Source organism: Lynx canadensis, chromosome D1, assembly GCF_007474595.2.
Source record: "Lynx canadensis isolate LIC74 chromosome D1, mLynCan4.pri.v2, whole genome shotgun sequence".
Taxonomy (NCBI): domain Eukaryota; kingdom Metazoa; phylum Chordata; class Mammalia; order Carnivora; family Felidae; genus Lynx; species Lynx canadensis.
Window position 1 is genome coordinate 14052915 of NC_044312.2, and position 12450 is coordinate 14065364.

Here is a 12450-nt window from a genome sequence, read left to right on the forward strand (position 1 = left end):
ACAGCTTGGGCTCTTGCCATAAATCCGACCTTGAATGGAGGTCCATGCATGATGGATTCTCCTGAGATCACTGAGTGGATAAGTCTGTTCCCTTCCCTGGGACACAGAGAGGAGAGAAAAAGAGCAAAGCCAAGAGCTGCACGTGGCTCCACGTGGGAGGAGTGACTGACAGGAAGCACGTGCTCCCACGTTGGGGGCCTCCCCGCAGCGCCCACCCTCACCTCCAGAGTTCTCAGAGGCGGAGGACAGGGCCAGCCCTCTCTGCTTCTGTGTCGTCAGACGGCTTTCATCTCCCTGCACACCGTCCCAGATTTGGAAGATGCGGGTGCTGGGGGAAATGATTTCCTTCACTGTCTGGGGGTGGTGGCGGGGGGGGGACGTGCATGGTGGGGATTCTGGAAACCTTCTTTTCTGACTGGTGAACGAGAGCTTACAGAGGTGAGAAAAGACCTAGAAAACCTGGTGTGTGGGGTGAAAGTATTTTCTTTCACTATTTTCTAAACTGATCTAGGTCCATGCCGGTGCGCGAGACCCCTCGCTGCTCCGGTGATGATTGTTACCCATCTATGGAATTCTGGTAGTAATAGTACTAGGTGGAGAAGCGGTATCACAACACTGTGAAAATCGTACAAGAGAACACAGAATCCCCACCTTGGCTATCACAATACCATGCGCCAGTCACCAGTTTGTGGCAAGTAGCCTTGTTACTCTCAGTGAGAAACCAGATATATAAACAAGAGCGGACTAGGGGCGCCTGGGTGGCTCAGTCGGTTGAGCGTCCGACTTTGGCTCGGGTCATGATCTCACGGTTCGTGGGTTCGAGCCCCGCGTCGGGCTCTGTGCCTGGAGCCTGCTTCAGATTCTGTGTCTCCTTCTCTCTCTGCCCCTCCCCCGCTCATGCTTTGTCTCACTCTGTTTGTCAAAAATAAATAAAGGTAAAAACATTTTAAAAAGAAAAAAAAAACAAAAAAATGAGAGCGGACTCAAAATCATCCCTTTTAACATGTCATTTGCCCGTCGGTGTCCTTCCCTGGCTAAGACAGCGGAGGGTGATATGGTTAGTGCCACAGGGTACCCACACAGCCAGTCACCTCGATCCCAGTTATCCGTGTAAATTTAAAAGCCATCTATCTTGGAAAGAAAAGGTGAAGAATCATGGAAATAATATATACAAAATGTCCTTGTGAACACAAATGAGAATTTACATGGTAGACACCACCTATTGCCACTATGATGATTATGGAGACAGGAAGGAAAGGACCTTGACTCTCAGCCGGGAGCTCGAATGAAGTAAAAGACCTCCCCCAGACCACTGCCATCCACATGTGACTCAGACAACCCCTAAATTCATCCTGCACAACCCAGCAGTCGATGATACAGTTCCTCTCCCTCTTGACCACTGGGTTATGCATAGGCCAGACGTTGGCTGAGGCCTACCCACTCCCCAAATATAGGTAAACTTGACCACAGTGGCCAATTTGCAGCCCGTGGGGATCCAGAACCACCTCTAATTTCCATAAGGCTCCCAACAGCTACTTAATTCCTGGTCCCTGATGTCTTTCCTCCTCCTTCCAAAGAGCTGCCTCCATTCTCCTTTGCCCTGCCTGGGGTATAAAGCTTAGGGCCTCCGTGGAGGGTCCACAAAAAAAACCCATGCGCAGCAAGAATTTCCCGAGTATAGAAACACTCCTAGGAACATGAGGCATCCAGGAGAGGAGCCGTGGCAGACAGGAGTCTTCCCGGATCCTGCCTGTCCTCTCTCCCCGTCTGCTTCTTTGTCCTCCTGAGAAACCAGCTCATTCTTCTCTTAGGACTGCACAGAACAGGGCAGGTACCTTAGAATCTCAGCTCCCCTGAACCTTCCAAAAAATGAATGAACTAAAATCAACTAACCAAAATGCAATCTCCTTAAGTGATATTGCTGTGAAAGACCTATCATCACCACCTAACTGTAAGCACCGTGAGGTCAGGGACTAGGTTTTGAGATCCACTGTAACTAGCCCAGAGCTCGAGTTTAATAGATACCACCACTACCTTCGATTCTGATTATCCACAGCAGTCGTGCTCTGTAAAGTCACTTCGAACACTGAATTAGCAATTACCGAACCTTTGTCCCTAGGGGGAATACGGGGTTAGGTTTTGTGAGTCGTTGGTCACAACATTTTCATCAACTGACCAATACGTAACCTTGTTTTAGGTGAGTTTCTGTTTAAAGACAACTTACTTAATGCATATTGTTGACTCATTAACATTGAATTCACAGCCAATAGCACCATAACTCCTGCCTGAACAAAGCTCCTACAACACATGTATTTTTCTCCATAAGGCACATCACAGGCTTCTTGCTTAGGAACAATAGCAATGCAGCACTACGCTCGGGGCCATTTGAAACCGCAAAACCACCAACAAAAAGCACAAAGACACGCAGAAAGGGATGGCATGAAATAGGCCATGGGAAGGACACTTGTTTACAGCTTGAGAGCCGAAACAAGACGCTGAGTGTCGTCTCGTTCGACCTCAGCTGGCTATGTGTGCATCACGTAACTCGAATTTTTCACGACTCTGCACGTGTCTGTGAATAACCATGAAGCGCTGCGGGTACCAACTCAGGGGTCACAAATTTTAGCAAGTAGGCAAATTTATGAATACGGAATCCACAAAATAATGAAGGCTGACTGAACACGCACATTATGGAGTATTACTTAGCGACAAAAAGGAACTGCGGATAGACACGACCCGGAGGAATCTCATAGGTGTTGTACTGAGCAGTAGGAGGTAGTCTCAAAAGGTTACGCACCATATTATTTCATTCATATCACACTCTTGAAAAGACAAAACTACGGGGATGGAGAACAGATGGGTGGATGCCAAGGGGCAGAGCTCTAATAAAAACCATAAAAACGAGTAACCAGAGAGGCAATACACCTGGCTCCAGCCTGGACCGTCTTGCTCCATGGAATAGGGCTTCACAGCTCCACCTGAGACCCTTCCGATCTCCTAGTGGCCTTGTCAGAAGGAGGAAGGCCACCACCCGGGTGCTCGAGTCATGGCCTCATCCCCCACGTAAGTGGTTCTTACCGCCTGCTAGTCACCAAAAGAGGGCAGCCAGCACAGTCCAGAGGCTTCCCCGGCCACTTTCCATTTCTTGGCTCCTCTGTGAGAGGACCCCACTCCTACAGGGTCCCCAGGGCATCGGTTTTATATCCACATCCAGAGATTCCCCCTCAGAAGTTAGTGTTGCCCCTAGCAACCAGCTTTCTCTCCAAACTGCTTTGAATACTGACTGCCTTAGGAAGACTGCTCTTCAGAACTGATTTCTAAAAGATCTCCTATCACTACGTGAACAAAACAGTTTTAAACAGAAAATTTAACAAGGTTTTAAAACAAAGGTTCAAACTATCTTCATCATATTCTGACTATGTGTTTGCTGAGTGGCTTCAGGGGGACTTTCTGTTCCTCCCAAAGGAAGAAGGAGGAAATGATGGTGGTAGGTCATGAAATGTTACCTGTTCCAAGAGACCGTTGAGAGGTAAAATAGAGATAATATGATATCTCTGTAAAATCCTCTAGTACATGGGGATTTAGCACATAGTAGGTGCTTAATTAGTGCCCAGGGACATCAGGAAAAATCCCCTAGTATAAAGGAGCTGTACGTTACCATTATTAAAACACACACACGTTTATTGAACATCGTCTATATGGCAGGCTACTGATACTCAGCAAAGAGCGTGCCACATAAGCGGTGTTCAATAAATAAATTAGATATGGCCCATACTTTCTGGGGGATCCATCTGGTGGAAAGAGAGATATGAATAAATAGTTGTACTATCAGGCAGAGACAATGATGCTAGAATAAAGTATAAGAAGCATGCTATGGGGAAGTGGGTAAGGGGGTGTGCATTCATCAAGGTTTTTTGGTTGCAAATGACAGAGTCCCAAATCAAATGAACAGAAATGGAACAGTCAATGCATTGGTTCACATAATTTGTAAGGAGCTAGGTGTATCGGAGACTCAAATGGATGTTGATGGGAAATTGTGTTCTTCTGCAAGTCTTTGTCTTTCTCTGCCTTCAGGAAAGAGGTCTTAAGTTTGGGAATGAATCTGGCTGGAATATCCCAGCTCTGCTATTTACTAGCCTGAGCTTTCCGGAGCTTCAGCTTTTCCTCATTTGTAAAATGGGAGTAATATTACCTACCTCACAGATGTTAGCAAAGGCTAGGGGGGGTGGGGATTATAACTGTAATTGTTCAATGAATCTTGCACCCCTATTTCAGCTCAACAATCTTCTCCTCTATTCCTCAAGCATCCATCCATGCACACACCCATCCACACATCCACACAATACGTATTGAGCACCTGCCCTGTTCCAGACAATATGCAATCCATTCAAAATATTAATATTAATACAATAGGCTCCCCTACCACCCCTCCCCCCCCCCCCCCCCCGGTTACTTACAGGTAAGTGAGAGTGATGAGGCAAACAGGAAACATGAAATGTGAGGAAATGTATAGAAATGCAAAGAATCCCTTAAATCTGAATGGCGCTTTTTACTTTTAAAGAAGACTTTTACACCCAGTAGGTCCACTGAAGTCTCTTAACAACCTCATGAGATGCATTATCAGTCTATCTTACTAGTGAGGAAACTGAGGCAAGCTATCCCTAACGTGGCTAAAATGCTCACAGTCGGTAGGGGGTAGGAAAAAGTCCTACCTTCTGTCATGCTACAGTCATGTGGAACACACAAGTTTTACCAGGGGGAGGAAACTATGATTTGTTTTGATGGTAGTTTGAAAGATAGTGGCCAATAAAGAAGCTATAACCAGCTGTAAACAAAACGTCAGACAACTGAAGGAAAGCGGGAGAGAACCAAATCGTATGAAGTACCACAAGCATGAACGTGGGTAAAAGAATTGGTGTGTGAGCACAAGCAGCTTGCCATCTGCGTAGAAATGTCTAGATTAAAGCATGAGTAGTTGAATCATACTAAAGTGCTCACGTTTTTCTTTTCAATCTTGATAGAAATTCTGCAGTTTCTCGCATTACCTCAGAACACTTAGCACTCTCACGCAGTGCAGTCTACATTCTGAATCTCAATATCCACTGCGTTTCTCACATTTATAGATTATCTTTCTTTGGGATGTTAAGATGGTCTTTGCCTTCCACCCCCTCAACCCCCATACTACCTTTAGTTGAGACGAATACTGTAAGTGATCAGCCCCAGGTGACACAACCACCAGGCAGGAAACCTGGAAATCGACCCAGGGTCTTAAGACGTCAGTTCTGATGCCTTGTCAAGCACATGGTCTGCTTGCTCTTCCTGCCACATGCCAGAGGCAAGAAAGGACACCTGTGAGATCCCCTGTGCTCCATCTGGGTCTGACCTGCCTAGAGGAATTTCCCGTCATGACCTGAACTTTCCTCCTTTCCCTCTCTGCAACTAGACTATCTTGGAGGACATTTCTCCATGTCCCTTAATTCAGAGGAGTGATGTGGATAGGTCAGATCAGCAAGAGAGAGATTTGGAGTCCGAGGTCTGTCAGGGCTCCCAAAAGGCTGCCGAGTCCACCTGGGGGCACAGTGATCTCTGCTGGTGGTGCCAGGGAACACGAGGCCACCCTGGCTTTTCCAAAATCAGAACAACTTCTGCCAAAGGGTGAAGCTGCCAGTACTTGGACCAAGGGTTGGGCTTATGGTATTGGAATAGGACCACACTTGCCAGCCAATTACCTGGTTTGAGTCCCAGTTCTGCCACCTCCTAGATGTACGATCTAGGCAAGTCCCTTAACTTTCCCAGACCTCAGTTTTCTCATCCACAAATAGGGATGATGATGATGATGATGATGATGATGATAATGATATCTGTACTAGAGGATCGTTGTAAGGCACAAATGAGCTCATCTATGCAAATACATTTTGCCAACTGTATGTGTAAATGCTTGCTCTTATTACCCCTTCATTCTTGTTGACAAGTGGAGGTTGGGGAGGAGGGTGTGGCTGTCCCCAGAGATCCCACTAGGAACTTTCAGAAATTCCCTAGGATTGACATAGCAGGAAAGATTTATGCAAAGTAAAATCATAAAGGATCCCACAACCAGGGACAGCAAAAAATTTGGGTCTTTGGGCTTGCTTTTTTTTTTCAATCCCAGAAAAAAAACTGTAAAATAGTTGTAGAGGGAAGAGTAGATAAAATGGAGGAATAAATGGGACATTTTCCCAGCTGGGCAGGAGGATGCTGATTGAGTACAATCAATGCCACCAGCCCGCTAACGAGACCCAATCAGGCGGGGCGATTAGAGATATTCTTCAGGGAAAGAAGCCTGACAGCTGCAGGAAAGTTTCTGCTTTTCTAGAAAAGAGAGCGGGAGAGACAGGCAGAGTGGTGTGGCAGAAGGAAGAGGGAGGGGTGGGGGGAGAAGGAACCAACAAAGCAGTAGCACCCACCCAGTCCTTTCTTGAAGACTCAAAGAAGAGTGAAGAATTCAAAGGAGAGAGAGGTGGGTAAAGGCTCTGGGGAGAATCTGCTGCTGCTTCCATTTTCTTACACACTGATTTCCATAATCATTCCACTAATTCCCCCCACCCCTCCTGCTGGAGCGAGGAGTCATGGGCTCCACTATAGTGTGCCTTGAGACAGGCACAGCTCGAGCCCCTAACAAGGACCGCACCGTCTGCTAAGTCCGATACAGGTTACAAAGCTCCCTCGGGTATAAAATCACATTTTTGGTGCCAAAGAAACATTTTAGGTAGGTAGCTTTCATATCATGCCCATTTTCATGGTGACTTTAGTACAGTTTATTTCAATATATATTTATTGAGCACCTACTGTGCATACAGCATTGGTGTTTGAGCTAAATACATAAGTGCCTGCTCTCAGGAAGCTCATAGTCTAGTAAGAGAGACTTATATCACTTCAATATTGTCTGGTAGCTATTCCTTTTGATTGAAATGGCAACTAACAGATACAGGAGGATTTATTCAGTTAAAAATCATTGTCTTGCAAATATCAAAATGATAATTGATTCAGGCGCGAATCATCAATGGATGTTAAAACTATGGAGTGAATATTTGGTGAGGACTAGTATATTTACTATCTCAACGTACCTCCCCATGGATTACTTATTAATCGCAAAGAGGGAAATGATAAACTTACAAGTAGAGAAGCTTGGAGAGCAGCACTTAACAAGATGATCAACATAAACAAGGGCAAGAGTGGGACAAAGCCATACAGTGCGCCTCCCAATGTGATGCACCGAAAAGGACACAAAATAATGTACAAAGCACTCCTGCCAAAAATATTTAATCTGGAATTAGCCATGAAGAAACCATCATACATATCCAAACTAAGGGACATTCTACATAACAACTGGCCTGCACTCTTCAAAACTGTCAAGGTCACGAAAAATAAAGGCGGAAGAACTGTGCCAGATTAAAGACACTGAAGAGATCTCACAACTGAATGTAATACATGATTCTGAATTAGGTCTTGTGTCAGAAGAAGAATTGCTCTAAAGGACATTCTGGGGATAATTTTGTGAAATCTGATTGTGGACTGTGGACGAGCAGAAGCCTATTTGGAATGAGGACGTGAGTGAGGGGCAAAATTCAACTGCCTACCTGACATCACACACTGATGTCCACAAGATTTCTTACCATTAATTATTGATTGGTTATTATTAGTTATGGATTCCTCCCACCCCCAAACCTGTAACTATCATATTTCCCATGGGGGTTAATGCCACCACCCAGTTGCTCAAGCTAAACACCTAGAACATATCTTGGTTTCTTTCTGTTAGCCCCACAGACTATCTATCAGCACTTCGTGTTGCCTTTACCTTCAAAGTATATTCCACGCTGACCCACTGATTTTTATATCTACTGCTTACAACTGTAGTCCAAGCCACTGTCGTCTTTTGGGAGTACTACAATAATCTCTTCATTTCCCCCTTCAAGTCCTCTTTAACACAGGGGCTAAAGAAAGTTTCTTTACTTATAAATCGATATATGTTACTACCCTGCCTAAGCCTCTCGAAAGTTCCCATTGAGCTTAGAATAAAATCCTGAAATATTCTATCTCTTCCTGGAAAGAAACCCTTATCTCGTGGCCTCCGTGCTGAGATTTCTGAAAATCAAACACAGAGTGGTACCCTGTGAGATACCTGAGCGACTGAATTACTACACAAATTGTATTCCCAACCTTGCAGGGTGTCTTCTGGTAATTAAGGCCTGGACTGAGAAGAAATGGGACACCCAAAATTGGAAGAAGACATGAGAAGATCCTAATGAAGTTGAAAATCCCTAAATTCTGCTAAGCCTCCTTTGCAGAAGCAGCAAGTCTATCCCTGCCTAAGGAGGCTTGCCCATTTTTGCCTGATGCCTTGGTAATATGGGGTAATATGGTAATATGGGAGGAAGGTATCCAAAGACTTAGGGAGATTATAATATTAAGGTGAATTTATCATGAAAATCCTATTCACCTACCCCAGGAGGGTCTAGAGGACACACGTTTCCCCACCACTATGAAAAATAAATTTATGGGTATTGAAGGAGGTTGTCATGAAAAAAATGAACACTGGATGGCCCATGAGCTAGACCCAGGCAATCAGAGGTTCCACATCCCCTCTCCTACTTTGGAATGTAGGTTCCACTTGTCTTCCCTGCTCCTAGAGGTTGCTGTAAGGACACAACCTTGAGATAGTGATGTAATGTTGAGACCATGTGAATGGTATACATGAATAAACTCAGTTGAGGCCTCTATATAAACTTTTAAGATGCGGTGAACAAGTGTGGAGATATACTCATCTTTGGCCTCCCAAGACAAGCTACATATGTAACTGCCTTTGCTTATGAAACCTGCCACCTACCAGTCTGGAGTAGCCTCTTCCTTCAGTTTCTCCCTGCTCTCTGCATATGAGGGCCAGTTTGGGATTATACCAAAACTCCCAAGGAGTTCCGGAGCTCCCAAGGAGGTTGCAAACCAACGATGAGAGAAGTGCCAGCATCATTAAAGAGTTCATTAGTCGCTCTTCTCCGTAGGTAGGAAATTACAGTGGGAAACTGCTACCATTGAACTGAGAGCTATTAATGCAGTGGGTATAATGGGATACTGGGTGGCAGGGCCCAAATTGTGGCACTTAATTGCCAAAGGCAAGGGGGCACGGTTACCATAAGGGACAGCACAATCAAAGCAGTAATCAGTAGAGTCTGACTCTCACAGACTTATGGCATTGGCTAGTTGACCATGGTGTCCCTAGAAAAGAAACAGATGTTCAGTCTACCAAATTCTTAATATATAAGCAGGAGAATTCTAGGTCTCATGAACAGAAGTCTAATATAAAAGATGAAAACACCTAGCCCCTCAATAAATTCCCAGACTCAGAACCCTTTGAATGAAAGGGAGCCTAGATCCACTTGAGGAAGGATCTTGCTACATGGCCAAAAATCATACACTGTCAAGCCTTCTCCTGCCCTTCTCCAAGGGATATACTGATTGGTGTGGTTGGTGTGAGAAGAGAAATATAATTGCATCTTTCAGGGATTTGTAGACATTGGCTTGGCTCTGAATTGATAGTATTTCCTAGAGACCCAAAATGTCACTACGATCCACCAATCAGAGTAGGATCTTATGGAGGGCAGATAATCAATGGAGTTTTAGTCCAGATCCTTCTCACATTGGGACTGGCGGACCCTTAATCACCCATCCTGTGTTATTTCCCCATCTCTGTAATGCATAGCTGAAGTACATACTCAGCAACTAGCAGAAGCCCTACATTGGTTCCTGTCTTACGTAGAAAGGGCTATTATGGTGGGCAAGGCTAAATAGAAGCCACTAGTACTGCCTCTATCTACAGAAATAGTAAGCCAAAAGCAATACAGCATTCCTGGAGGAAATGCAGAGATTAATGCTACCACTAAGAACTTGGAAAATGTAGATGTGGTGATTCCCACCACATCCCCATTTAACTCATCTATGCAGAAAACAGATGGATCTTTGAGAATGACAGTGGATTATCATAAACTTAGTCAGGTGGTGACTCCAATTGCAATGCTGTTCCATATGTGGTTTTGTTGCTTGGGCAAATTAATGCATCCCCTGGTACCTAGTAAACAGCTATTGAGATGCCAATGGCTTTTTTCTGTATACCTGTTAGTAAGGACCACCAGAAGCAGTTTTCTTTCAGCTGGAAAGGTCAGCAATACCCTTTCAACTGTCCCACCTCAGGGGTATAGCAATTCTCCAGGTATATGTCATAATTTAGTCCACAGGGAATTTGCTCACCTTTTCCTTCCACAGGGCATTCTACTGGTCAATTATATTGATGATAGTATGCTGCCTGGACTTGGTGGGCAGGAAGTAGCAGCTACTCTAGACATATTGTTAAGGTATTTGCATGTCAGAAGGGGTTCAGTGATACGGGGCATGTCTATACATGTTCTCTAAAGTGAAGGAGAAGTTGTTGCATCTGACTCCTCCTACCATTAAAAATAGGCACAACACCTAGGAGGCCTCTTGTGATTTTGGAAACAATGTATTCCTCCTTTGGGTGTGTTACTCCAATTCATACACCAAGTCACCCCAAAATCTGCTAGTTTTTAGTAAGAGCCAGAACAAGAGAAGTCTCTGCAACAGGTCCAGCCTATCATTCAAGCTGCTCTTCCAATTGGGCCATATAATCCAGTAGATCCAATGGTGCTCGATGTGTCAGTAAAAAACAGAGATATGTTTGGAACCTTTCATGAGCCCCTGTAGGAAACTTAGGGTTATAGAGCAAAGCCTTGCCATATTCTGGGAATAACTAATGTCCTTTTGAGAAATAGTGTTTGGCTTGCTACTGGGCCTCAGTAGAGACCTAACAACCATGGGCCACTAGGTTACTATGCATGCAACCTGAGCTGGCCATCATGAACTGGGTATTGTCTGACTCCTCAAACCATGATGTTGGGCATGCAAACCAGCATCCCATTATCAAAGAGAAATGGTATATATGAAATAAGGCTCAAGCACATCCTAGAGGCACAAGTAAGTTTCATGAGGATGCAGCTCAAGTGCCTATGGTCCCTACTTCTTCTACATTATGTTCCTTCTCTAGACCTGCACCTATGGCCTCATGGGGAGTTCTATATGCCTAGCTAACTGAACAAGAGGAACTCAACTTAGTTTATAAATGGTTTTGCATGATGTCCAGGCATCACCTGAAAATGAACAGGCACAGTACTTATATACACTTTCTGGAACATCCCAGAGGACAGTGGTGAGAAATCCTCTCACAGTGGGCAAAACTTTGAGCTATGTACCTTACTGTTCATATTGCCTGGAAGTAGAAATGGTCTGACATAAAGTCCATACCAATTCATAGTCTATGGCCAATTGTTTGGCTGCATTATCAGGGACCTGGAAGGAACACAACTGGAAAATTGATGACAAAGAGATCTGGGAAAGATGTATGTGAATACAGCTCTCTAACTGGGGAAGAATGTGAAGATAATTGTGTCCCATGTGAGTGCTCATCAAAAGGTGACGTCAGCAGAGGATGGTTTTAATAATCTGCCAGATAGGATGACCACTCTGAACATACCAATCAGCTTCTTTCTCTGTCATTGTCAAATGGGCTAATGAACAAAGTGGTCATTATTCAAAGGTAGAGGATGTTCCAGAGCTCAGAAACACGGACTTCCACTAAGGTTAACCTGACTATAGCCACTATTGAATGTCCAATCTGCCAACAGCAGAGACCAACACTGAGTCCTTGATATGGTACCCATTCAGAAAAATAATCAGCTACCTACCCGGTGGCAGGTTGATTACATTGAACCACTTTCATTGGGGAAGGGGTATGCTTTGTTCCTACCAGAACAGACCCTTACTCAGATAAAGATTTACCTTCCCTGCCCCCAATGCTTCTGACAAAACCATCATTCATGAATTCATAAAGTGTCTTATCTATCATCATGGTATTCTATACAGCGTTGTTTCTTATCAAGGAATTCACAGCAAATTAAGTGCTCTAAGGAGCTCGCTCATGGAATTCACTGGTCTTACCAAGTTCTCCATCATCCTGGAGCATCTGACTTGATAGAATAGTGGAACAGCTGCCTGCTGGATGATGATACCTTGTGGGACTGAAGCACAGTTCTTCAGAAGGCAATATATGATCTAAATCAGCATCCAATATATGGTGCTGTTTCTCCCATAGGCAAGATTCATGGGTCTAGGAATCAAACACTAAAAATGGGAGTGGCTCCATTAACTATTATTAACTAAGAACTACTAGGTCTTCCCCTCCCTGTGACCTTAGGCTTCTTATCTAGAGACCTTAGTTCCAAACAGAAGAATTTTTCCAGGAAGAGACACAACAATAATTCCATGGAACTGCACAGCTGCCACATGCGATGGCTCGTCATGTCTCTGAGGAGATGTCTATAGGTGAGGAAGGGGGTTACTACACTAGCT

General features: G+C 44.5%; 1 non-coding gene across 1 annotated transcript; it reads left to right on the forward strand.

Annotated features, from left to right (window-relative positions):
* The first annotated feature begins 752 nt into the window (after window positions 1-752).
* TRNAQ-UUG lies at window positions 753-837 on the forward strand. Its single transcript has one exon. It is a non-coding gene; the product is annotated as a tRNA-Gln (tRNA).
* Window positions 838-12450: the final 11613 nt, after the last annotated feature.